This window comes from Palaemon carinicauda, chromosome 19, assembly GCF_036898095.1.
Source record: "Palaemon carinicauda isolate YSFRI2023 chromosome 19, ASM3689809v2, whole genome shotgun sequence".
NCBI classification, from domain to species: Eukaryota; Metazoa; Arthropoda; class Malacostraca; order Decapoda; family Palaemonidae; genus Palaemon; species Palaemon carinicauda.
Genome location: NC_090743.1, coordinates 100,417,067 through 100,443,632, shown reverse-complemented (window position 1 = coordinate 100,443,632; position 26,566 = coordinate 100,417,067). Strand labels below are relative to the sequence as shown.

Genomic DNA, 26,566 nt, shown 5'->3' with positions numbered 1-26,566 from the left:
GGACTTGCCGGGAGTCTTCTTGGAACGTCCATCAGCAAGCCTACCACTTCCGTGAACCATTCCCTCGCAGGCCAGAATGGAGCCACTAGGATCATTTGTACCGAATCGAGGAGAGCGAATTTTCTGACAACCAGATTGATGACCTTGAACGGGGGAAAGGCATACATGTCCAGCCCCGTCCAATCCATCAAGAAGGCGTCCACTGCAACAGCTTCCTCGTCCGGGACTAGGGAGCAGTAGTTGGGAATCCTATTGTTTAGACTGGAGGCAAAAAGGTCTATTACAGGTCTGCCCACAACTTCCAGAGGCTCCGACAGACATGCGGGTTGAGAGTCCACTCTGTGGGAAGGACTTGTCCCCTCCTGCTGAGCATGTCTGCCCTGATGTTTCTCTGCCCTTGAACAAACCTTGTCAACAGCTGAGTCTCGTTCTCGTTCGCCCAAAGGAGAAGCTCTCTCACAGTTGTGAACAGAGAGAGGGAGTGAGTTCCCCCTTGCTTCCTTATGTACGCAAGAGCTGTGGTGTTGTCTGAATTGATCTCCACAGTCTTTCCTGACACCGAGGTTTTGAAGGCCTTTAGCCCTAACAAAATGGCCATCAATTCCTTCCTGTTGATATGCCAACTGATCTGACTCCCTTCCCAAATACCTGAGACCTCTTTGCTCCCTAGTGTTGCTCCCCAGCCTGACTCGGACGCGTCTGAGAATAACACTAGGTCGGGGTTCTTCTTGAACAAGGAGATCCCTTTTCCCAAGAGAGCTGGGTCCAGCCACCACATCAAAAGATCCTTGATCTTTGTAGGTATGGGAAAAGAAACAGTCCTCCTGGGTCTTTCTGTTCCAAACCTTTGCGAGGAAGTGTTGCAGAGGCCTTAGGTGCAGTCTCCCCAAAGGGAAAAACTGCTCCAGGGAGGATAGAGTTCCCAGCAGACTCATCCACTCCTTCGCTGAGCATTCCTGCTTCCTCAAAAAGTCTTTGACTTTGTCCAGGCACCTGGTCTGCCTCTCCTGGGAGGGAAAAGCCTGAAAAAGAACTGAATTCAGAACTATCCCCAAATAGAGAATAGTCTGATTCAGCTCGGTCTGAGACTTCCCCCAGTTGACGATGAGTCCCAGGTCCTGAGTCATCGTATAAGTCTTCATTAGGTCCTCCAGACATTTTTCTTTCGACTGTGATCGGATCAGCCAGTCGTCTAGATAGAAGGATACCCTTATCCCCTCCTGGTGTAACCAGCCTGCCACATTTGCCATTAGTCTGGTGAAAACTTGGGGAGCTGTGCGGAGACCGAAGCAAAGTGCCTTGAATTGGAAGCACTTGCCCTGGAACACAAATCTCAGATATCTCCTTGAAGACGGATGGATGGGGACGTGAAAATAAGCGTCCTGCAGGTCGAGAGATACCATCCAGTCGCCTGGACGAACTGCAGTCAGCACTGACTGAGTCGTCTCCATGGAGAACTTTGTTTTCTCCACGAAGGCGTTTAGAGAGCTGACATCTAGGACTGGTCTCCATCCACCCGAGTTCTTGGGAACCAGAAACAAGTGATTGTAAAAGCCTGGGGAGGCGAGGTCTTGAACCGGCTCTATTGCTCCCTTGACCAACATCTGGTCGACTAGTTCCGGAAGAGCCTCTCGTTTCCCGCGTCGGTGTACGGAGCCACTAAGGCTAGGGGAGTGTCTGAGAGAGGTGGTTTCTTTAAAAAGGGGATCTTGTAACCTTCCTTGACGACCGAGAGGGACCAGGTGTCCGCCCCTCTCCTTTTCCAAGACTGCCAAAAACGAGACAGTCTTGCCCCTACTGGTGTCTGGAGGACTTCCATCTCATTTTTTGGACCGGGGCCTAAACGCACCTCTTCTGGTCCTTGGCCCTGACTCTTGCCTTCTCCCCCTAAAATCCACTCTCGAGGAGGTCCTGCCCCGAAAGGGCTGTTGAAACTTCTTCTCTTCCTTCTTCAGAGGAGCAGGAGCAACAGGTAGGGTTTTCCTAGCAGACCGAGACAAAAGTTCCTGAGTAGCCTTCTGAGCCAGAGAAAGGGAGATATCTCTGACCAGAGCTTCAGGAAAAAGATGACGTGAAAAAGGGGCGTAAAGCAGCTCCGACTTCTGGGCAACAGTCACAGATCTAGAGGTGAAAGAGCACAAAAGGGCCCTCTTCTTTAAGAACCCTGCTGAGAAAAGGGAAGCCAATTCATTCGCTCCATCCCTTAGAGCTTTGTCCATGCAGGACATGATACTCGTCAGGTCCTTCGTGTCCCCCAGGAGTTCAGACTTCCTGGCCAGAGTCCCCAGAGACCAGTCCAGGAAGCTGAAAACCTCGAAAACCCTGAAAATTCCCTTGACGAGGTGATCAAGCTCCGACATGGACCACATCACCTTGGCAGAGTTTAAAGCATGCCTTCTTGCCGAGTCCACAAGAGCAGAGAAGTCCCCTTGGGAGGAGGCAGGCACTCCTAACCCCAAAGGTTCCCCTGTCTCATACTACATACTGGCCTTGGAAGCGAGTCAAGATGGTGGAAAAGAAAAGGTGGTATTGACAGCTTGTCTCCGTTCCTTCATCCAATCATCCACCTTAGCGAGAGCTTTCCTGGCCGAAATTGAAAGTTTCATTTTGATGAAGGCCGAAGACTTTGTAGCTTTCTTCCTGGTAAATTGAGACTGAGGAGAACGAGGGGCCAAAGGTTGAAATTCCTCCCCATAAAGTTCCAAAAGAGAGCGAGAAAGAACCTTATAATCACTAGATGAGTCGGCAGGTTTTTCTTCCTCTTCCGAAATATCTTCGAGGTCCTGCTCAAGGATACTGTAACATCTTTAAGAGTTGGGCTGCAAGCAGTCTGGCACCGAGAGCTGTTTGAATCCTGGCGCCGAGCGCCGCTAACATCCTGTCGGCGAGAAGCAATATCGTCACGATGACGAGAAGCAGTATCGTCACGATGACGAGACGCGGTATCGTCACGATAACGAGAAACGGAATCGTCCTGAAGATGCAGGCTGCCTTCGTCTTGAAAATGCAGACTGCGTTCGTCCTGTTTCCTAAGAAACGAGGCGGTATCGTTCTGGCGTTTCGAATGAGAAACGGAATCGTCCTGGCTCCGAGAACGAGAGGCAGTAACATCCTGGCGCCGATAGCGGGGGGGGGGAAGTAACTTCCTGGCAGCGTGCCGATGAAGAGGGTGTGCATTGTCATACGGCCGACGAAGTGCGCAGAGGTTTCTTGGGAGAGATACTAAGTTCTCTCTTAGAAGATGATCTCTTAACAGGTAAAGAGACGTCCTTACGTCTGACGGACTGCGAAGGAGGGTGGCTGAAAGCTTGAACTAACGATGAAAGTTGCTCCTGCATAACAACCATGAAAGCTTTAGCAACCTCCGCTGGCTCTCGCGGTTCCGAAGGAGGCAGTTGTCGTACGGCTTGACTGGGAGCGCTGGCAGAAGAAGCAGGGAGTTTAGCAGGAATAACTGGGCTAAGGACTCTCTGTTTCTCCCTCTTAACAGGAACAACATCGAAATCGTCTCCCGAAGGATCAGGATCTCGGCAACTCGAACCGGGAGAGGGAGAGCGAGACTGCACATCCCGGTTCCACCCTCTCTTCATTGGTCTAGATTCGTAACGCTAATTACGTCTGGGAGAAAGATCAGGCGAAGACACAAACGTATCCAACACGCCTTTTCTACGGCGGTCAAGAGCAGCCTGGGAGGTCGCAACAGGACTGTCTGAGGCGACGACTGACCGAGGATAAGCACCTCTCACCACCTTTCGGCTTTCAACGTACCTTCTCCCTTGGTCCTGGGAGCTTGGTAGAGGTCTAGACCTAGGGGTATGACAGATTCGATCAGCCGCCACCTCCACTGCACTTTCACAAGCACTAATTTCACTTACACCCTTACCTTTAAAGGCCTCCAATTGTGCTTTAATGGCCTCTAATTCAGCAGCTAATTTAGCATAACCAGGGTCATCCGTAGGCGCAGATCCTGTAGAAGAGGCAGGAGTTACTTCATTCGGGGAAGGAATAACTTCCAAAGAGGTTACAATTAAAGGGTCAATAGATAAATCTAAGCTAGGCTCACTAGCAGACTTTGACTTTGATTTAGCTCTCCTAACTCTATCAACTTCAAGTTTGCTCACATAGCGCTTCATAGCTTACCAATTATCATCATTTAAAACCTCACATTCCTTGCACCTATTATCTAGAGCACATTCAAACCCCCTGCAACCCATACAGATAGTGTGAGGGTCAACCGACACTTTCGGTAACCTCACCTTGCAAATATCATTCACACATATATGAAAAGGAATTTTTTCACTCATGATAAGAAAGGAAAAAAAGACAAAAAACAAAAAACAAACACGATTGCCAAATCCCAACACAGTGTACTTCACCAAAAACGAAGTCCAAAAAAGCGATGAAGGGAAAGCGATCCAAAAAACTCTAAATGGCGGACCAACGATGTTGTCGATCCGGCCGGCAGAGATAATCTGAGGAACGGAAAACGGGAATGATTCCAGGTACCACCCTGTAAGGGTTGTTAACCATCTAACCACACAACCACCACAAGGCGGTTGCCGCGATTTTCGATTAAATTCTGCCAGAGTCGGAGACTCAGCTATATATATATAACTGCCAGGTAAGTACTATTCATAAAAATATCCCTTTTTCTCAAGTTGTGTCACTAGTCGTTCGGAGCTCCTGTTTGTGTGTATGTACATGTTTGTTGATGACGTAATTGCTGAAGTTCCCTAAGGTTCCACCCATGCGCTCAAACTGACCAAAGATTGATTTTTTCCCGTCTGTGCGTTTTTTTTAATCCCTCCCACACTTTCAAATTTCTTCCAATGAATTTTAATGATTTTTAGTGGCGTGGTATTAGTACCAATATTTTTAATCACATGACTTTTAAAGCCAATTATATTGCATTTATTATCAGACATGTGACCAACCTTAGACCCGGTATTTTGTTTAATATGACAAATTCGGAGATAATTTGTATTTTTCCTAACCATACAAACCTTAGCTATTTACATTGGGTTTACTTTCGGCGTAGCTGAAATGACGAGCATATAGTTTTTAACGAGGGTTAACTACCCCCGCGCTAGTTAGCGGGGGTAGGGGAAGGGGTAGCTTGCTACCCCTCCCCCCCCACACACCGGTGATTTGCTTCACTTCACTTAGAGGTAGGACTTGACTTGGGGGTCAGGGCTGGCGGGAAAATATGTGTAAATAGCTAAGGTTTGTATGGTTAGGAAAAATACAAATTATCTCCGAATTTGTCATTTGTTCTGCAACCGAAATACAAACCACGCTATTTACATTGGGTGACTTACCCCTTAGGAAGGGTGGAAAGTCCCCAGCCTTACTGACTTTGGCTTTACCCGGGGGCTCCGCCTCCCAGTGAGTAGCACTCGAGAAAAGGAGCCCCTGCACCTCACAAGTTCCTTGCTTCGCCAGGAACGAGTGGCCTACATAAGCTGTGTGTGGAGAAAAGAGCGTGACTCGTCCTATCAAGTTGACCTTGAGACCTTTAGATAGGAATCCAGGATAGGACGTTCCCAATACCACCTCGTCAGGGTATGGGGGACGCGACAGTATTAACCTTAATACTAGGAGCACAAGTAAGCATGGGTTACCTGCAGAGGTTGAGGTCAGCTATGCGAAGACCAGGATGCTGCTTCCCCAAGAGAGGGGAGAATGAAGAAAGAAGTAAGGGTCAGACATACTCTTTCATTCACGCAGACTAAAACCGGGTAACAACGCCCTCAACCTACTGCTACTTGTCCATAAAGGAGCCTGAGGTTAGACCAGCTGTTGTGCAGCCACCACAGGGCCGATAGAAAATGTATCGAGGCTCCTGTGGGTCACGTCCTGCAGGTAGTGGGCTGTGAAGGTCGTCTGACGCTTCCAGACCCCAGCTTGAAGCACCTGCGTCATAGAGAAGTTTCTCTTGAAGGCCAGGGACGTAGCAACCCCCCTGACGTCGTGACGGAGGAGGGTCTGGATTCAAGGCGTGATGGATCACCCTTCGAACCCTCCTCTTCGTCCTGCCTGTGCTAACAAACAATGCTCGCACTTGAGGACGGACTGCAGCTGTTCTCTTCAAGTAATACCTCAGACTCCTCACTGGACATAGTAGCAGCTGGTCTGGGTCGCTTGTTACAGAACGGAGACTCGCGATCCTGAAAGAGTCAAATTGTGGGTCCAGCACTCCCAGATTCTGAGTCTTGGCAACAAACTCAGGGACGAACCTGAACGTTACCTCCCTCCATCCCCTTGAATGGGCGACGTCGTACGAGAGACCATGAAGTTCACTAACTCGCTTGGCCGAAGCCAAAGCGAGCAGGAAAGCCGTCTTCCAGGACAGGTGGCGATCAGAGGCCTGGCGTAATGGTTCGAAGGGAGGTCTCTTAAGAGCCCTGAGAACCCGAACCACGTTCCAAGGAGGAGGTCTCACTTCCGACTGGGGGCAGGTAAGCTCATAGCTACGTATGAGTAGAGAGAGTTCCAGCGAGGAAGAAATGTCCACACCTTTCAGCCTAAAAGCCAAGCTTAAGGCTGAGCGATAGCCTTTCACCGCTGAGACCGAAAGGCGCATTTCCTCCCGCAGATACACGAGGAACTCCGCTATTGCTGGAATAGTGGCATCGAGTGGAGAGATACCCCTCCCACGACACCAACCACAGAAGACTCTCCACTTCGCCTGGTTGACTCCCTCAGAGGACTTTCGCAGAAGCCGAGACATTCTCTCCGCAACCTGTTGCGAAAAGCCTCTCTCCGTAAGGAGACGCTGGACAGTCTCCAGGCGTGAAGCCGAAGCGAGGCCACGGCCTTGTGAAGGATGTTGGAGTGTGGTTGTCTGAGTAGCTCGTGTCGTGGGGGAAGTTCTCTCGGGAGCTCCGTCAGGAGCTGCATAAGGTCCGGGAACCATTCCGCGTGATGCCATAGCAGAGCTATGAGAGTCATCGAACAGTTGACCGATAGTCTGGTCCTGTTGAGCACCCTTCTCATCAGACAGAACGGTGGGAAGGCGTACACGTCGATGTTGTCCCACCGTTGTTGGAAAGCATCTTGCCAGAGTGCCTTGGGGTCCGGGACTGGGGAGCAGTACAGGGGCAGCTTGAAATTCAAAGCTGTCGCGAACAGATCCACGGTCGAGGAACCCCACAAAGTCAGGACTTTGTTGGCTATCTGAGGATCCAAAGACCACTCGGTACTCACTATCTGCGAAGCCCTGCTCAGACTGTCGGCGAGCACATTCCTCTTGCCAGGAATGAAGCGAGCTGATAGTGTTATCGAGTGGACTTCGGTCCACCTCAGAATCTCTACTGCAAGATGGGATAGCTGCTGCGAAAAATTACCTCCCTGCTTGTTGATATAAGCCACTACCGTGGTGTTGTCGCTCATCACCACCACGGAGTGACCCGCCAGGGTCCGTTGGAACTGCTGAAGAGCCTGAAAGATGGCCTTCATCTCTAGCAGGTTGAAGTGCAGGTACTTTTCTGATTCTGATCAAAGGCCTGAGGTCGTCTAGTTCAGAATGTGCGCCCCCCACCCTTCTTTTGACGCGTCCGAAAAGTGTCAATTCCGGGGGGAGGACGAGAAGATCCACTCCCTTTAGCAGGTTCTCGTCGACCAGCCACCACCGCAGGTCCGCCCGTTCCAATGATCCTATCGGGACCTGTACGTCCGGGGAATCGGATCCTTGATTCCACCGGGACTTGAGCCGCCACTGCAGGGATCTCATCCTGAGACGGCCGTTTGGAACCAGACGAGCCAGGGAGGACAGGTGACCTAAGATACGCAACCACGATTGGGCGGGAAGCTCTTCTCGCCTGAGGAAGGGTTCCGCCACCCTCCTCAGCCTTGCTATCTTGTCGTCTGATGGAAAGGCTTTGTGGAGATTGGTGTCTAACAACATGCCTAGATAAACCAGTCGTTGGGATGGCTGCAGAGAGGACTTCTCGAGATTTATCACGATCCCCAGATCTTGGCAAAGTCCCAGAAGCCTGTCTCGGTGTCGAAGAAGGGTCGACTCCGAGTCTGCCAGGGCCAGCCATTCGTCCAGATAACGAAGGAGACGGATGCCGTTCCTGTGTGCCCAAGATGAAATCAGGGTGAACACTCTGGTGAACACCTGAGGTGCTGTGGAGAGACCGAAGCACAGCACCTTGAACTGGTAGGTCTTGCCGTCTAGGCTGAATCTCAAGTACTTCCTGGAAGACGGATGGATTGGGATCTGGAAGTACGCGTCCTTCAGATTCAGTGTGCACATGAAGTCTAGAGGTCTCACCGCAAGTCTAACCGTGTCCACTGTCTCCATGCTGAACAGAGTTTGCTTGACAAACTTGTTCAGAGCCGAGAGGTCGATGACAGGTCTCCAGCCTCCAGACGCCTTCTTTACAAGAAAGAGTCAACTGAAGAAGCCTGGGGAGCCGTCGACGACCTCCTGGAGAGCATCCTTCTTGAGCATGGTCTCGACTTCTGCCCGAAGGGCCAGCCCCTTTACCGATCCCATGGCATAGGAGCTCAACGACACTGGATTTGCTGTCAGGGGAGGTTGAGATGTCATGAACGGGACGCGATAGCCCTGGCCGATCACGGAGATCGTCCAAGCATCGGCCCCATGTTGCTGCCACCTGTGCACGCAACTTTGAAGGCATCCCCCCACAGGTGGACACGCGGGGGGAGTGCCACTCCTAGCGTTTGCGGCCGCGGCCGCCCCCTCTAGGAGTCTTGCCTCCCCTGTTGGACTTACCGCCCCTCTTGTCCTTGGCAGGAAAGGACTGGGGCTTAGACACCACCTTCTCAGCTGCCGGTGCCTGCTTTGGTGTCTTGCAAGGCTGCTGCTGCTGTTGCTGCGGAGCTGGAGGCTTATAGGGCCGAGATGTAAGGGCCCTTTGGAGGAGGGAGTCCTGGCTAGACTTCCTCCACCTCTCAGCTGTACGCTCCATGTCCTGAGGCTCTAACAGATTCTCCCCAAGGAGGGAAGCATGCCTGAGCCTGCAGACATCCACGGCGGAGACCTTTGGGTGGAATCTCTCGGTCACCGCATCACGCCGCTTCAACACCGAGTTGGCCCACAGGGTGATAACCTGATGTGCCAGGAATTCGATGGAGCGAGTGCCCGAGAGGAGGAAGGTCTCCAGGCCCTTCCTATTGGCCTCCCTAGACAAATCCTCGGAGCGCAATAGGATGCCCAGAGACCCTAGCCATATATCCAGCCACTTCTGCATGGCGCACTTCGCGACCTTCTCATGGCTCAGGATCTCCGACGCCGAGAACGTCACCTGCCGGGCGGACAGCTTCTCAAGAGGAACTCCCCTAGCAAGCTCTACAACTGAATGATGGAGGGGAAGAGTGAGGCTAGACTCCCCCAAGATCTCAAAATACCTCCTCTGCTGGAGACGAGGAGGTGGGAGGAGTTTGTTCCCGGCAGAGGAACGACTGGAGGAAGCGAGAACCGCGAGTTGAGCATTGGCCCTGGCTCTGGCACTCTTCAACCCCTGGGACCAGGGCAGAGCCGTGCTGGCCTTGGGGGTCTTCTGAGTTCCGTACACCTGGTCCAGGACAGTGTCCTTGCCTTCTCGGGGGGCGATCACGGGGTCCATGAACCCGTTCAGTTGTCTGAAGGCATGCTCAGACTCTTGCTGGTCTCCTCCCTGCGGACTGGCAGCTAAGTCTCCCGTCCCCAGAATCTCTTCCTGGGGAGATGCGTGGACGTTCTCCCGGGGTGCAGCTGGTTCCTGACGAATCCTAGAAGACTTCGGGATCGTCTTGGAGTCCTTGGGTTCCCTCCTGGGCGGGATACACGACCCCAACAAAGAGGTCTGGAAGGCGCCCTCCGCGCGAGACGATTCCCCACCACGAGGAGATGACTCCCCCCTTGGTGCCGAGGGGGAGACCACTACCTCACTGGATTCTCCGGAGGACGGAAAAGCCTCGTCCTCGGGAGAAGGATAAAACGCCTGCGAAGGGGATGGAGCCTTCCTGACGGACCTCTTAGGAACCAACTTCTCCCTGGGAGAAGTAATCACGAAGTCCACTCCTCTCCTTCTCTTCAGCGGGGGTGAGGCAGCCGTTGGCTTGTGCCCTTGATCGGCGAGTGCCGGCTTCATAGCCTTCACTAACGCCCGCATCAGAGGAACAAACCAAGACTGCCGAGACACGGACACAGAGTCCGAAATTCCCGCTGGAGGGAAGGGGATCAGGCGATCCTTCGGAGTGGACACCACTGGACCTGCCTGTAAGGAAAAGGGGGAAGAAAGTTGTTCTGACCTCTCCGATGGGTCTTCCCTATCCTGAAAAAGAGCCCTGCGCTTAGGCGGAGGCGATCCTGATTGCGGTCTGGCGACATGCGTCCCTGCTGCTATCGCGGGCTGCGGAACCCAACGCGAACGGGGGTCGTGCTGACGCTCGTGCGTAGGCGAAACTACGGAGTCGCGCGCGAGAGGTTGTTGAAGCGCGGGCACATAATCGCGCGGAGACAATTAAGCGCGGGAGCGATCGCGCGCAGGCGAGCAGTCGTGCGGGCGAGTGGGCGCGAAGGCGCACGGGCGAACGAGCGCGTGGGCGAGCTGGCGAGTGAGCACATTGGCGCGTTGGCGAGGGAACGCGTTGGCGCGTGGGCGAACGAGATCGCTCCGATGACCGCTGGCGATGTCGGCCAGGAGACCTGTAGCACGTGGGAGAGCAATGGCAAGCAGGCGATCGGTGGCGCGTTGGTGAACGCTGGCGCGTAGGCGAGCGTTGGCGAGCGATAGCGCGTAGACCGCGCAGGTGAGCGAACGTGCGTGGGCGAGCTGACAGAAGGCGACCCATGTCTCTCCAGATCCTCTGGGCGACGACGCGTCGGAGAGCGGTTGCGCGCAGGCGATAGGTCACGCGGGCGGTCTGGAGATCGCCGATGTTCAGGTGATCGCTGACGCGCTGGGGACCGTTGACGCGCAGGAGATCGCTGACGAGCAGGCGAATGTTGACGCGTCTGTGATCGCTGGCGTGCTGGTGAGCGCTGGCGAGCAGGAGGGCGCGTTGTGCACAGAGGCGAATGCTCACGAACGGGCTCAGGAACAGGAGGCGCGTGGGCGTACAGGCACTTTGGAAGTACGCGCTGGAGACCGTGAGCGTTGCTGCGCTGGAACAGGCTGACGAGCAGGATCGCGAGGGCGAGGAGAAGAGTCCTTGTCCAAGACCTGAACCGAAGTTCTAGGTCGCGCAGACGAGCGTGGGCGCACAGGGCGCGAGTCAGGAACTGGGAGCGCAGGTGCGCTCTGACGGGCAGGAGATCTAGGGTGCTCAACAGGAACAACAGGATGAACGATGTCCTCAGAAGAGCGCTGGCGAGAAGAGGGGCGACGATCATCAGGAGAGTGCTGGCGAACAGGAGAACGCTGGCGATCAGAAGAACGCTGACGAGCAGGAGAGCGCCTGTGCACTAACACTGCAGGAGGGTGCGCAGGGGAACCCTGATGCGCAAGGGAAGTACCCACATCGTGGGAAGCAACCCTTTGCCCCGAAGGGACCGTTGCCCGTCGGCTGACGAGGTCAGGCTGCTGGACATCTGCACCAGAAGCGGAGGGTCTGGAAGGCGTAGGAGACCGATCCCCAGAGAGGTCTAAGGAAGCTGGAGCTGCAGGCTGCTTACAGCGAGGAGAGTCCCCCTCGGAGGAAGGAAGCGAAGATTCAAAAAGGCGCCTCTTAGCACCCTTATAGGGAGACGAGAGGCCCTTGCGGCGTAGCGGACGGTGAGCCTTACGGCGAAGGCGGCCACGAGGGAGATCGTTAGGACCATCAGTGCTCCGAAGGGGAGTCTCAGTCAAAGCGCTCCCCCGAGAGGGAGGCTTGGCAGCAGGAGAGCCCGTGGGACTCCCTTCCCCCTTCGAAGGATGTACGGACGGGGGAGGAGAGCCTTCAGCACCAACATCCACAACAGGAACCGCAGAAGACTGACCCGACCCGTCGGAAGCCTCTGCCACCACGACGTCGACGATAGACAGAGGATCTACATCTGCTATCACCGGCGACTGCTTAACAGCGGCCCCCAACTGGACAAGGTCAATCAGGGCTTCCCTGGAGGGCAGGCCCTTAAGCCCCAAGGAAGCCCAAATCTGAAAAAGATCATCATGAGACAAAGAGTCATTAGCAACAACCTCCCCCGGAGGAGGAGGAGGAGCCGCCCCGCTATGGGAGGCGACGCCCTCTCCCCCAACCCAAGGTCGGGAAACAGAACTAGGGCCTGCGCTCCCACTCGGCGGTCTCTCCTTAGGAGCCGAACGAGGGGGAGCTTCGGAGGAGGTTTGGGCGGCGGAAGAAGAGTCCCAAGAGCCTTCCTCCTTCAAGGCAACCCCAGAAGGAGAACGGTCTCTCTTGGACTTCTTCTTACGGCGGCGGCCAAACCTCTCCCACTGGGAGGCAGACCACTCCCTGCACTCACTACAAGTATTCTCTCTGTCACACCGTCGGCCTCGACACTGCGGGCAAAGGGTGTGAGGGTCCGTGTCCACCGCAGACATGAAAGTACCGCAAGGGCGACCGGCAATACCAGGGCACTTGCGCATGGTGAACAATCAAGGGTGAGGCCAACTTCAAACACACACACACAAACTGCATGGAAAAGCAAAAAAAGATTAAGGCTGTCAACGAGGACAATGGACAGACACGTCTGTTCATCGGCGGAGCCAAAAGTGAAGTGAAGCAAAACACCAATGTGTGGGGGGGGAGGGGTAGCAAGCTACCCCTTCCCCTACCCCCGCTAACTAGCGCGGGGGTAGTTAACCCTCGTTAAAAACTATTGGCTTGTCATTTCAGCTACGCCGAAGGTAAACCCAATGTAAATAGCGTGGTTTGTATTTCGGTTACGGAACAATTGTAAATTAATGCCATGCATTACCATGGCTCTTGTTGAAGTGACATGTCATGGTTGTGCTATTGATTAGTGGCATTTTATAAAGAATTTTCATTCAGATTCAGAAAACTTTTTAGAATATCTTCAGGGTCACAGTGTTTTGCCAAAGGGAGTGACTTGCCCTGATTGCGATTCTCCTTGCTCTTACCGCAGTGATCGTCATCAGTTTATTGTAGACAAAATCGAAAAATCGCCAAAAAAACAAAAAAAAACAAGCAGTATCATTATAGTGTGAGTTTATATAAAGGTTCATTTTTAGACAATACCCATTTACTACCTTGGGAAATTGCATTACTATATTTGTTAATCATTGGTTAGACAAGGGGTTCAAACATGAAAACATTCTCAAGTGCTTGCACGTTTCCCGCCATATAAGTGTAGACTGGCGTAGTTTGTGCAGTGAGGTGACTCTTAACTGGCTTTACAACCAAGACCCCATTGGTGGTCCGGGAATCAGTAAAAATAGACGAGACTTTCTATGGTAAAAGAAAGTATAACGGAGGGCGAAATCTTAACAATGTCTGGCTTTTTAGAGGGATAGGACGTGTCTCAAAAAAGAAGTTTATCATCCCTCTTCATAAAGAAGGACAAGACAGGAGTGCTAGGACCTTGATCCCTATAATCAAGAAATATGACAAATTCATGGATAATTTCTATTTTTCCTAATTATACAAACCTTAGCTATTTAATAGGGGTTATTACTTTCGGCGTAGCTGAAATGACGAGCCATTAGAATTTTAACGAGGGTTTACTACCCCACCGCTAGTTAGCGGGGGGTAGGGAGGGTAGCTTGCTAGCCCCCCCCCCCCCCCCCCCCCCCCACCACACGTGCTTGAGCTCACTTTGCTTGAAGGTAGGACTTCAAGGGAGATAGGGCTGGCAGGCAAGTTTGATTAAGTAGCTAAGGTTTATATAGTTAGGAAAAATACAAATTATCTACAAATTTGTCATTTGTTCCGTAACTGACATACAAACCACGCTATTTAATAGGGGTGACTCACCCATTAGGAAGGGTGGAAAGTCCCGGCCAGTACTGGCTATTGGCTTTGCCCGATGACTCATTATTTGAGTGTGTCAGCACTCAACAATAAGGAGTCCCTGCACCTCGCTAGTACCTTGCAACGCAAGGACTGCGGCCTACGCAAGCTGTGTGTGAATGTATAATAAAGTGTGACTCGTCCTAGGAAGTTGACCTGTAGTCCTTTAGATGGAAACTTTAGGCTAGGACTCTCCCAATACCACCTCGTAAGGGTATGGGGACGTGACAGTATTAGCTTAATACTAGGAACACAAGGGAACATGGTTTACCTGCAGTGGTTTGAGGTCACCTGTGCAGAGAACCCAGGATACTGCTTTCCCCAAGAGAGGGGAAGATGAAGAAAAGAATAAGGGCCAGACAAACCTTTTCATTCATGCAGACTAAGACCGAGTAACAATGTCCTCAACCTTCTGCTACTTGTCCACTAAGGAGCCTGAGGTTCTAAACCAGCTGTTGTGCAGCCACCACAGGGCCGATAGAAAACGTATCGAGCCTAATGTGGGACACGTCTTGCAGGTAGTGGGTTATGAAGGTCTACTGACGCTTCCACACCCCAGCCTGAAGAACCTGTGTCACTGAGAAATTCTTCTTGAAGGCCAGGGACGTAGCTATGCCCCTGACATCATGTGCTCTAGGGTGTCGTGACGGAGGAGGGTCTGGATTCAGGGACTGATGGATCACCCTTCGAATCCATGCCGAGATGGTGTTCTTGGTGACCCTCCTCTTAGTCCTCCCAGTGCTAACAAACAATGCCTGCACCTGAGGACGGACTGCAGCTGTTCTTTTGAGATATAACCTCAGACTCTTTACTGGACATAGTAGGAGATGGTGTGGGTCATCTGTTACAGAACGAAGACTCGAAATCTGGAAGGAGTCGAATCGAGGATCCGGCACCCCTGATTCTGAGTCTTAGCAATAAACTCAGGGACGCAATTTGAACATTACCTCCCCGAATCACCTTGAATGGGCGATGTCATATGAGAGACCATGAAGTTCACTGACTCGCTAGGCCGAAGCCAAAGCAAGTAGGAACACCGTCTTCCAAGTTAGGTGGCAATCTGAAGTCTGGTGTAATGGTTCATAGGGAGGTCTCTTAAGAGACCTAAGAACTCAAACCACGTTCCATGGAGGAGGTCTCACTTTCGACTGAGGGCAGGTAAGTTCATAACTTCGTATGAGTAGGGAAAGTTCCAGAGAGGAAGAAATGTCCATTCCTTTCAGCCTGAAGGCTAGACTTAAGGCTGAGCGATAGCCTTTCACCGCCGAGACTGAAAGGCGCATTTCTTCCCGCAAATACACGAGGAACTCCGCTATTGTTGGAATAGTGGCATCGAGTGGAGAGATACCCCTTCCATGAAACCAACCACAGAAGACTTTCCACTTTGCCTGGTAGACAGATGCGGATGATTTTCGCATATGTCTAGACATCCTAATCGCAACTTGTTGTGAAAATCCTCTCTCAGCGAGGAGATGCTGGATAGTCTCCAGGCGTGAAGTCGTAGCGAAGCTACGGCTTTGTGGAAGATGTTGGCATGTGGTTGTCTGAGTAGATCGTGTCGTGGAGGGAGTTCTCTCGGAAGCTCCGTTAGGAGTTGAAGAAGGTCCGGAAACCATTCCGCGTGATGCCATAGCGGAGCTATGAGGGTCATTGAAAGATTGACCGGTATTCTGGTCTTGTTGAGCACCCTCCTCATCAGACAGAATGGGGGAAAGGCGTACAACTCGATGTTGTCCCGCCGTTGTTGGAAGGCATCTTGCCAGAGTGCCTTGGGATCCGGGACTGGGGAGCAGTATAGTGGAAGCTTGAAGTTCAAGGCTGTCGCGAACAGATCCACAGTCGGGGAACCCCACAAAGTCAGGACTTTGTTGGCTACTAAATGATCCAAAGACCACTCGGTACTCACTATCTGAGACGCTCTGCTCAGATTGACGGCGAGCACATTCCTCTTGCCAGGAATGAAGCGTGCCGATAGTGGAATCGAGTGGACTTCGGTCCACCTCAGTATCTCTACTGCAAGATGGGATAGCTGCTTCGAAAAGGTACTTCCTTGCTTGTTGATGTAAGCCACTACTGTGGTGTTGTCGCTCATCACCACCACAGAGTGACCCGCCAGGTATTGTTGGAACTGCTGAAGGGCCAAGAAAACGGCCTTCATCTCTGGAAGATTTATATGGAGGCACTTTTCTGATTCTGACCAAAGGCCTGAGGTCCTATGGTGTAGAACATGGGCCCCCCACCCTTTCTTTGAGGCGTCCGAAAACAGCATCAAATCAGGGGGAGGACGAGAAGGTCCACTCCTCTTCGTAGGTTCTCGTCTGTCACCCACCACCAGAGGTCCGTCCGTTCCGCAGGTCCCATAGGAATCATGACGTCCGGGGAATCGTAACCTTGATTCCAGCGAGACTTGAGTTGCCACTGGAGGGATCTCATCCTGAGGCGACCGTTGGGAACTAAACAAGCCAAAGATGAGAGGTGACCGAGGAGACGTAACCACGATTGGGCTGGAAGTTCTTCTCGTCTGAGAAAAAGGCTTGCGACCTTCCTCAGCCTTGCTATCCTGTCGTCTGATGGGAAGGCTTTGTGGAGATTGGTGTCTATAATCATGCCTAGGTATACCAGTCTTTGAGTGGGAAGCAGAGAGGACTTCTCAAGATTTACCATGATCCCCAGATCCTGGCAAAGTCCCAGAAGTTTATCTCGGTGTCGAAGAAGGGATGACTCCGAGTCTGCTAGGATCAGCCAGTCGTCCAGATAACGGAGGAGACGGATGCCGATCCTGTGTGCCCACGACGATATTAGGGTGAACACTCTGGTGAACACCTGTGGTGCTGTGGAGAGACTGAAACACAGCACCTTGAACTGGTACTCCTTGTTGTCTAGGCTGAATCTTAAGTACTTCCTTAAAGACGGATGGATTGGGATCTGGAAGTACGCGTCTTTCAGATCCAGTGTGCACATGAAATCTTGAGGTCTCACTGCAAGTCTGACCGTGTCTGCGGTCTCCATGCTGAACGGAGTTTGCTTGACAAACTTGTTAAGAGCCGAGAGGTCGATGACTGGTCTCCAGCCTCCAGACGCCCTCTTTGCAAGAAAGAGTCGACTGAAGAAGCCTGGGGACCCGTCGAGGACCTCCTGGAGAACGCCCTTCTTCAACATGGTCTGGACTTCTGCCCGAAGGGCCTGCCCCCTTGCTGATTCCATGGCAACGGAGCTCAATGACACTGGATTCGTCGTCAGGGGAGGTAGAGATGTTGTGAACGGGACGCGATATCCCTGACTGATTACGGAAATTGTCCAGGAATCGGCCCCGAGTTGCTGCCACCTGTCTGCGCAACTTTGAAGGCATCCCCCCACAGGTGGACATGCAGGGGGATTGCCAATCCTAGCGTTTGCGGCCTCGGCTGCTCCCTCTAGGATTCTTCCCTCCCCTGGAGGGCTTCTTGCCTTTCCTGTCCTTGACAGGAAATGGCTTAGACACCACTGTCTTCGCTGCTACCGTCGGTTTCGTGGTCTTGGTAGGACGGGGCTGCTGGGGTGCTGGAGGTTTATAGGGCTTGGATGTCAAAGCCCTATGTAGGAGGGAGTCTTGGTGGGACTTCCTCCACCTCTCAGCGGCATGCTCCACGTCCTTAGGCTCAAACAGGTTCGTTCCCATCACGGAAGAATGTCTGAGCCTCCTGATCTCGGTGCTAGGGACCTTTTGATGGAACCTCTCAGACACCGCATCCCGACGTTTCAAGATGGTGTTTGTCCTCAAGTTCAAGACTTGGTGGGCCAGAAACTCGATCGTGCGAGTGCCTGAGAGTAAAAAGGTCTCTATAGCTTTCCTGGTACGTTCTTTGGATAAATCCTCTGAACGTATCAGGATACCCAAGGTCCCTAACCAGATATCCAGCCACGAAGTGGCCTGCATGGCACACTTCGCAACCTTCTCCTGATTAAGGATCTCAGTCGCCGAGAATGAGACCTGCCGGTTGGAGAGTCTCTCAAGAGGGACTCCCCTGGTAAGCTCTTCCCATGAATGGTGAAGGGGAAGAGCTAAACAAGACTCCTCTAAGATCTCGAAGTACCTCCTCTGCTGTACGCGCAGAGGTGGGAGAAGCTTGTTGCCAGCACTGGATCGGCTGGAGGAGGCTAGCTCGGAGAGCTGGACTGCGATCTTGTCCCTGGCACTCTTAACCCTTTGAGACCAGGGCAAAGCTGCACTGGCCTTAGAGGGTTTTTGAGTCCCAAATACTCGGTCCAAGACCGTGTCTTTGCCCTCTTGAGGAGGAATCTCTGGGTCGGCAAACCCATTGAGACCCCTCATAAGGGTCAGAACCTGCCAAAACGCATGTTTTGACTCCTGCAGCTCTCCTCCTGAAGGACTAGCAGCGAAGTCTCCTGTCCCCAAAGGCTCTTCTTGGGGAGACTCGCGGACGTTGTCCGAGTGACTGGCTGGCTCCATTCTAAGTCTTGATGAGGACTTCGGTACTGTTTTGGAGTCCTTCGACTCCCTCCTGGGAGGGATGCAGGACTCCAACAACAACGGAGGTAGGCTCTTCTCCGCCCCTACCCGAGAACTTTCCAGCGCGAGGTGGGGTTTCCCTCACTGGTGCGATGGAGGAACACCTTACCTCACGTGACTCCCATGAGAACGGGAAATCCTCGTCCGATGGGGAGGGAGAAAAAGTCTGGGGGGGGAGGGGGCCTGCCTCGAAGGCTTACGAGGAGACAGCTTAGTCCTCGGAGAAGTCACCGTGTCCGAAACTCCTCTTTTTCTCTTCAGGGGATTAGAAGCCACCAAGGATTTGTGGCCCAGTTCAGAGAGAACAGGCTTAAAAGCATGCATGACCACTCTGATCAGTGCCCCAAACCAAGGCTGCTGGGTGACGGCTGCGCTGTCAGACACTCCCTCTGGAGGGCCAGGGATCGACTGATCTCGGGGAGGAGTTTCCACAGGGGGGTTCGCCGAAAGAAGAAGACAAAGAAGAAATGTCCCTGGACCTTTCTGGAACCTTCCCCCCTACCGGCGAGCACGCTGTTCTACGCTTGCGGGGGGGGGGGGGGGGGAATATGGCGATGGCAACGTTGCCGCGTGTTGTCCTGTGGCCTCGCGCGTTGGAGGATAGTGACGATCGCTCTTGCGCTCGCGCGATGGGGAATACCCGGGGTCGCGCGGGCAAGCGATGGCGCGTAGGAGCGTGCGCAGGAGACATCAGAGGGTGCTCAGGATCAAGATGAAGAGCCCGTGAGGGCGAGGGATCGTGCTTTCTAGAATGTGTCGTTGGGCGCGCGCGCGCAGCTGGACCCTGCGTACGTTGGCGCGCTTCTTGTGGGCGCACATCAGGCTGGCGATGCATCACTGCTGTGGGAGATGGGCGTGGGCGCGCATCCTTGTGGGCATGTGTAGGTGACTGCGCGCGATAGCGTGCAGGCGAGGAATGGCGCGAAGGTGAAGGCAGACGGCGCTGGCGAGTAGGGGAAGTCTCAAACTTCCCTACTGCACCCAGATTCGAAGATCGTGGGCGCACAGGAGATCGTTGGCGCGGAGAGCGCTGGCGTGCAGGAGAGCACTGGCGCACAGGTGAGCGCTGGCGCACAGGTGAGCGCTGGCGCACAGGTGAGCGCTGGCGCACAGGTGAGCGCTGGCGCACAGGTGAGCGCTGGCGCACAGGTGAGCGCTGGCGCACAGGTGAGCGCTGGCGCACAGGTGAGCGCTGGCGCGCAGGAGAACGTTGGCGCGCAGCAGGTTGAGTGCGCAGTGGCGCGCTGGCGCGCAGGAGAACGTTGGCGCGCAGGAGAACGTTGGCGCGCAGCAGGTTGAGTGCGCAGTGGCGCGCTGGCACGTAATTGAGCGCTGGCGCGCTTTAACGGAAACATCGGCAACAGGTGCGCGCTGTCGCACTATATCAGCAACAGCAGAAGAGCGCTGAGGCGCTATCTCCGAAACCTCAATGAGGTTAGGAGAACATTGGCGCGCATGCTTTGCATGGCGCGTAAGTGACGTGTACACTAATTTGCGCGTACGCCCTTGTTGCCCCGAAGGGACCGTTGCCTGTTTTATAAAAACAGGTTTAGTTGGCGACCACAGCGCATCAGCAGCCAGGAAAGGCGACAGCAGGTCAGCAGGACTGACGGGTGGAAGGTCAGCGTGCCCTTTGTAAGGACGACCTTCCACCGAAGGGGATCGTGAACGATCCGCAGAAAGGTCCAGGGTTGTAGCAGGAACAGTCGGAGATCGATGACGAGGCTTCTCTGCGACGGACTGTAACATTGATGTTGAACCGAAGAGGCAAAGGGGAAGGCGAGCCTTATGACATATGCGCCCTCTGGGGGCCATTGGGTCAGCAAGCTGACCATCAGCAGTCCTCCGAAGAGGAGCCTCTGTGAGTGAACTCCCCCGAGGGGGAGAATCACCGGCAGGAGAGACTGTTGGATTTAGTTCCTCCCTCGAAGGTTGAGCAGAGAAGAAACTAAGCTTTCAGCTACAGCAGGTTGAGAAGTTGCAGAGGTAGGAGATACCGCATCGGATACCTCTGCCACCACAACATCAACGATAGACAGAGGATCAACCTCTGCCAAAGTCGGCGATTGCTTGACAGCGGCACCCAACCGGATGATGTCAAACAAGGCTTCCTTGGAGGGCGAACCTTCGAGCCCCAAGGAAGACCAAAGCTGGAATAAATCAGTTACATTGACATTAACATTTAAATCCTCCCCCGGGGAAGAGGTGGAGCTGCCTCGCTAGGGGAGGCAACGCCATCTCTCGAACCCCGAGATCGGGAAACAGAACCATGGTCTACGCTACCCCTCGACGGTCTCTCGGAAGAAACCGATCAAGTGGGAGCTTCGGAGGAGGTTTGGGCAACGGAAGAAGAGTCCTTGGGATTTTCTCCTTTCAAAGAAATCTTCGAAGGAAAAATATCCCGCCTGGACTTCTTCTTCCGTCGCCGAGAAAACCTCTCCCACTGGGAGGTAGACCACTCCCTACACTCACAACACTTATTACTACTATCACACCGTTGGCCCCTATAGTAAGGACAAAGGGTGTGAGGGTCCGTCTCGACCGTCGACATAAATTTACCACAAGGGCGGTCGGGTAATCCAGGACATTTGCGCATTTTTGCAGAGGCCAACTTCGCACACAAACTTGTAGGAGAAAAAGCAGAAAGACATTAATAGCTGTCAGAGAGGCGAGGGTGAGAGCAGACACGTCCAACTACCATCTGAGCCGAGAGCAAAGTGAGCTCAAGCACAGGTGTGTGTGTGAGTGTGTGGGGGGGGGTAGCAAGCTACCCTCCCTACCCCGCCCCCCCGCTAACTAGCGGTGGGAAAGTAAACCCTCGTTAAAATTCTAATGGCTCGTCATTTCAGCTACGCCGAAAGTAATAACCCCTATTAAATAGCGTGGTTTGTATGTCATTACAGAACAAATATACGGTCAAGTTCTAATATAATTAGTGATGGCTGGGCCGCATATATAACTCTTGGAAACGAAGGTTACGTTCATAAGGTAATTAATCATAGTGAAAACTTTTTTCACCCAGACGATACCAGTGTACATACGCAAACTATAGAGCGATTGTAGAGGAACGTTTATGAGTGGTCTAAACGTCCTGGAATGAGAACGGCATATTTCGAACAGTATTTCAGACGTTATTTTTTTGCTTGATTTTTTCGGTGATGATGCTCACCATCATTTTTTCCTTGAAGCTGCTAAACTCTACGAACCTTTGGGAAATCAAGTACGGCAACCTGCAGACAACTTCTCGGCCACCGATGACGAGTTGGAGTACGGTAGTGATCAAGGTAAAAATTTAGGTATAATCTTTTTTGTTAGTAAACTCTCAATAATTATATAAATATTGAAAATCGAAGCCAAAATCAAATCTGAAAGTGTTCCAACAAAGTGCTACTCGTACTACATTATCCAAGATTGTTCCTTTTTTTTTTAATGTGACCTCCAGGGGGAGGTTAGCACCCTGTTTTCTTACTAGGTTAGGTTAAGTGTGGTTAAGTTAGTTATTTATTGTAAATTAAAAAACGAAGGCGAAGTCTTGGGAGAAATCAAATCTGAAAGTGTTCGAACAGTGTGCTACTAGTACTACGCTACCTAGGATTATTCATTTTTTTTTTCACTTGACCTGTAACGGGGGGTCCGGGGGGATGTTAGTGACCTGTTTTCTTACTAGGTTAGGTTAGTTGTTTATTAAATATTAAAAAATGAAGGAGAAGTCTTGGGAGAAATCAAATCTGAAAGTGTTCGAACAAAGTGTTACTACTGCTACGCTACTAAAGATTGCTCTTTTTTTCATGTGACCTGCAGAGGGGTCTTAGTGACCTGTTTCCCTAGTAGGTTAAGTTAGGTTAGGTTAGGTTTGATATTTATTATGAATAAAAAATTGAAGGGGAAGTTGTAGGAGAACAATGCCTACCGTGTCTTTTTGTATCAGTACGATTTTGAAGTAAACATTGTCGATGGTCGTCAATGCTTTTTCACTTTCTTTGTAAAATTGGATAAAAGACTGGTTTTCTGGCTTTATTTTCATGTGTTTTGAAAGAATTTGATGATAAAATCTATAGGTTGTGGAGTTGAGGCAGTCAATACCTAACTCCACAACAATGGATTAGCACCGATAATCAACATTTGATTCGTTCAAAACACATGAAAATATGCCAGAAAAGCCATTCTGTTTTCCATAGGGAATTATTGGCAACTTATGCAAATTTACCAGGAAATGTTTATTTGAATGATGTTACTTTTCTTAAAATATCTTATTTTTCCTTGTTTATTTTCCTCACTGGGATATTTTCCCTGTTGGAATCCCTGCTTTTCCAAGAAGGGTTGTAGCTTAGCAAGTAATTATAATAAGAGCATTTAGCTATGAACCAGGAGCACTAGTTGAGACTTTTATTTGACATGGATACAATGGAGAATAACACGTGACATGGCTTGTACGTTATAGAAAATATAGATTACGTACCTTTGATGCCAGAAAAAAAGGTATATGACCTATAATATTTCTCCTATAATTGTTTATGTTAACATCAGAACGAAAACTTGCACGGCCAGCATGGACGTTTTTGTTTACATTAGGTTCCTGGTTCTGGTTCTGGTTCTGGGGTGAGGCATAGCCTTTACAACGGCGCCTCTAACACTTATCTTCTTGTACTGTTTTGTCTTTTCTTCCACATCATGTTTAATACTTCTTTTTTCTTCCATATATTTGTTTCACTAAATAAAAATAATCCTACTATTTTCTTTGGGTCTTCGTCGTATGGTTGTTGTAGCTTAATTACTTCATTCCTTTCTTTTCTATATTCCTGGCAAAATAACAAAAAATGTATCAAATCTTCCTCCTCATTTTCACAAAAATTACAGTTTACATTCCCTCCATTGTGTCTATTTACAATATTTAGTTTTAACGTATTAGTTCTTACTCTAAAAAATATCACTGAAGCAAATGTATTGTCATAAATTAACTCTTCTTTAATTTCTTTCTTCCACGTTCTATATATTTCTAAGCTCACTTTACTTTCTATTTCTTCTTTCCACTTTTCAGTATCCCACTTTCTGGTTTCCGTTTTTATTTCTGCCTTGTTCATTCTTCTTATTTGTCTTATGCCTAAACTTAATTCTTCCAAATACTTTGCAGGTTGTTTCCACCATCTTCCTTCTTTTTCTTGAATATCCTGGATAATTATTTTCAGTATTTCCTTCTTTTCATTCAGGGTACGATTTAAGTACTGCAGCTTCCCATCCATCACCCTTGCTTTTATAGAAGATGCACCTATCTCCCCTCTTAGAGCAGTATTAGCTGTGCTTTTAGTGGCACCTAAAATCTTCCTGTATTCCCCATTCTCTATTCTTTGTAGTTTCTCTATTTCAGTTTCTGTTAGATTTATAACATTTGTTCCATACAAAATAGATGGCAAAGCAATACTTTTCCAGAATGTTTTTCCTATCATCACTTTATTGCAACTTTTCTCTATAACTGAATATGTTAGATTAGCTAATTTTTGTGCCTTTTCTATCATTACCCCTTTCTGAGTTTTAAATATATTCCTACTATTGTCTACCTTTATTCCTAATTATGTCAAACTTTCTACTACTTTGATTCCCTCTATGTTATCTGGCTTTTCTTTCATATTGTAAATCATAATATTACTCTTTTCTTTATTAATTTCCAACCCACATTTTTTACTAGTTTCTACTAATATCTGAATGTTACGCTTTGCATTATGTATATCCTGTGCAATTATTAAGGCATCATCTGCAAAAAATAATGATTCTATCTTTATTAATTGATTTCTGAAACCGTTTCCTTCCTCTTCTATTTTCTTCATGTCAATATACGTAATCAGTTTAAAAAGTGAAGTTGATCCTGTGCAACCTTGTTTAATTCCACTTGTAACCTCCATTTCTTGTTCTATTCCTTCTCCTAAGTCAATACCCGTAGTATCTCCTTGATAAATATTTGCAATTGCACTTATGATTTTGGTGTTAATTTTATATTCTTTTAAAACTTCTATTAATACCTCCCTGTTTACAGAGTCAAATGCTTTACTAAAGTCTATCGCGGTTACTATTAAGGGTTTCTTGTTACTATAGCTCTTTTCCACACAATACTGTAATATAAAGATATTGTCCTCTATCCTGCCTCCACCTGTAAATCCTGCTTGACATTCATTGTCTTCTTCATTCATTCTTATGTGGTTTTCTATTTCCTCTTTCACCATCATCATGAATATTTTATAAGAAATATTTAATAGAGCTATGGGTCTTAGGTCTTTTGCCATTGGCCTTCTTTTCTTTTCAATCATCTTTGTTCTTGACTTCTTCCACATATTTGGTTTTTCTTTTTCGTCCAACTCATTTTGATAACATTTCTGTAAGGTTTCAAGACATATTTTGCTTTTTTCTAGTGCCTTATATAGTTCGGGTTTTAGGCCATCTGGTCCTGCCGCCTTTTTTGCCTTTAATTTTCCCAGGTAATTCTTTACTTTTTCTGTTGTGATTTTTGGATTTTTCATTGGTTTTATTTTCCCTTTTGTTACCATTACAAGGTCATAGTGTTCCCTAAGTATGTCCGGGATATTATATTCATCTATGCTTGTGGTGTCTTCCTGATGCGCTATTTCATTTTTCATATTCTATCTGTTTTTCTTCATTCAGATCAGATCAGATTCACGTTGAGGCTTCGCCTCTGTAACGGCGCCTCTGTGTCTTTTAGTTCTGTATGTTCCTTATTTTCACTTGTTTTCCTCTTTTCATCCACATTTGTTGTAGTACACTTTTCTTATTTTCAATATTTTTCCACAAAAAAGGAATTTTCCATTTGTTTGTGCACTATCTTCTTCGTATAGTTGTTGGAGCTCTATTGCTTTTATTCTTATATCATTATACTGTGGACAATATAACATGAAATGGTTAGCATTTTTTTCTCCATCACAGAATACACAATTTATATTTCCATTTGATGTTTGTTTTTTTATATTTAAGCCCAATGTGTTTGTCCTTGCTCTGAATAATAAAATTGACGAAAATGTGTTGTCATATACTGTACTTCCTCCTCCTTGATTTCACTTTTCCAGTTTTTATACAGAATTAGACTCTCCTTACAGTTCATTTCACTCTTCCATTTGCTTGTGCCCCATTGTCTTGTTCTCTTCTTTATGTCCCCTTTCGTACATCTCTTGACTTCTCTCATCACCATTCCACATTCTTCAGCATACTTCTTCACATGCATCCACCACTTCCTCTCTTTTTATTCCATATCATTGACTATTGCTGCCAGTGTGTCCTTTTCCCCCTTATAAATGCTATTAAGGTACCTCAACTTTCCATCCATTGCCCTTGTTTTCATAACAGATCCTCCTACATCCCCTCTCAATGCTATAATTGCTGTATTCTTTACACCCCTAACATCCTTCTATACACTCCATTCTCAATTCTCTGCAACTTTTCTATTTCAGTTTCCGTTAAAGTTAATTACATTTGTTCCATATAATATAGGTGGCGGTGCTACACTTTTCCGGGTCCTCGTTGCTCTCTCCAGTCTCCACAACACTGTGATTGTGGGCACACTATTAGAAGAGTAATAGTAGCTGCAAAGTGCTGCAATCTGCAGAAAATTCATTACCATTAACACAGGCAGCACAGCTTACATACTTTTACTTCTAACTTCAAGGGTCTGTCTAATATATCGGGTAACATCCCTAGTTGATGTTTCTAAATTCCCTAATTATATGCCCTTCTAAATTTTCATAATTCATTTTAATTTTTTTCTTATCGTTTATCTATTTCCTTATTTCCTTTCCTCACTGGACAATTTTTTTCTTATTGGAGCCCTTGGGCTTATAGCATCCTGCTTTTTCAACTAGAGTTTATCTTAACTAGTAATAATGACGATGATGATGATGATAATAATAATAATGACGATAATAATAATAATAATAATAATAATAATAATAATAATAATAATAATAATGATAATAATAATAATAATAATAATAATAATAATACAGCAAAACATTCTCCGCATTATTATCTCCCTCACAACACAACACACAAAGCCTATCCTCATCATTCCTGTTTCTATAATTTTCTTTTAATTCCATCACATTCAACATTGATTTCATAACTATTGCCGAG

At 49.4% G+C, this 26,566-nt stretch overlaps 1 protein-coding gene across 1 annotated transcript in view; it reads right to left on the bottom strand.

Annotated features, from left to right (window-relative positions):
• The window catches only part of LOC137658705 (uncharacterized), a 75,638-nt gene extending 52,611 nt beyond the window's left edge, over positions 1 to 23,027 (bottom strand). Inside the window, exon 1 of the mRNA XM_068393701.1 lies at positions 22,896 to 23,027. The gene's annotated coding sequence lies outside the window, so the exon portion shown is untranslated. The remainder of the gene's footprint in view (positions 1 to 22,895) is intronic.
• Between the last annotated feature and the right edge of the window lie 3,539 nt (positions 23,028 to 26,566).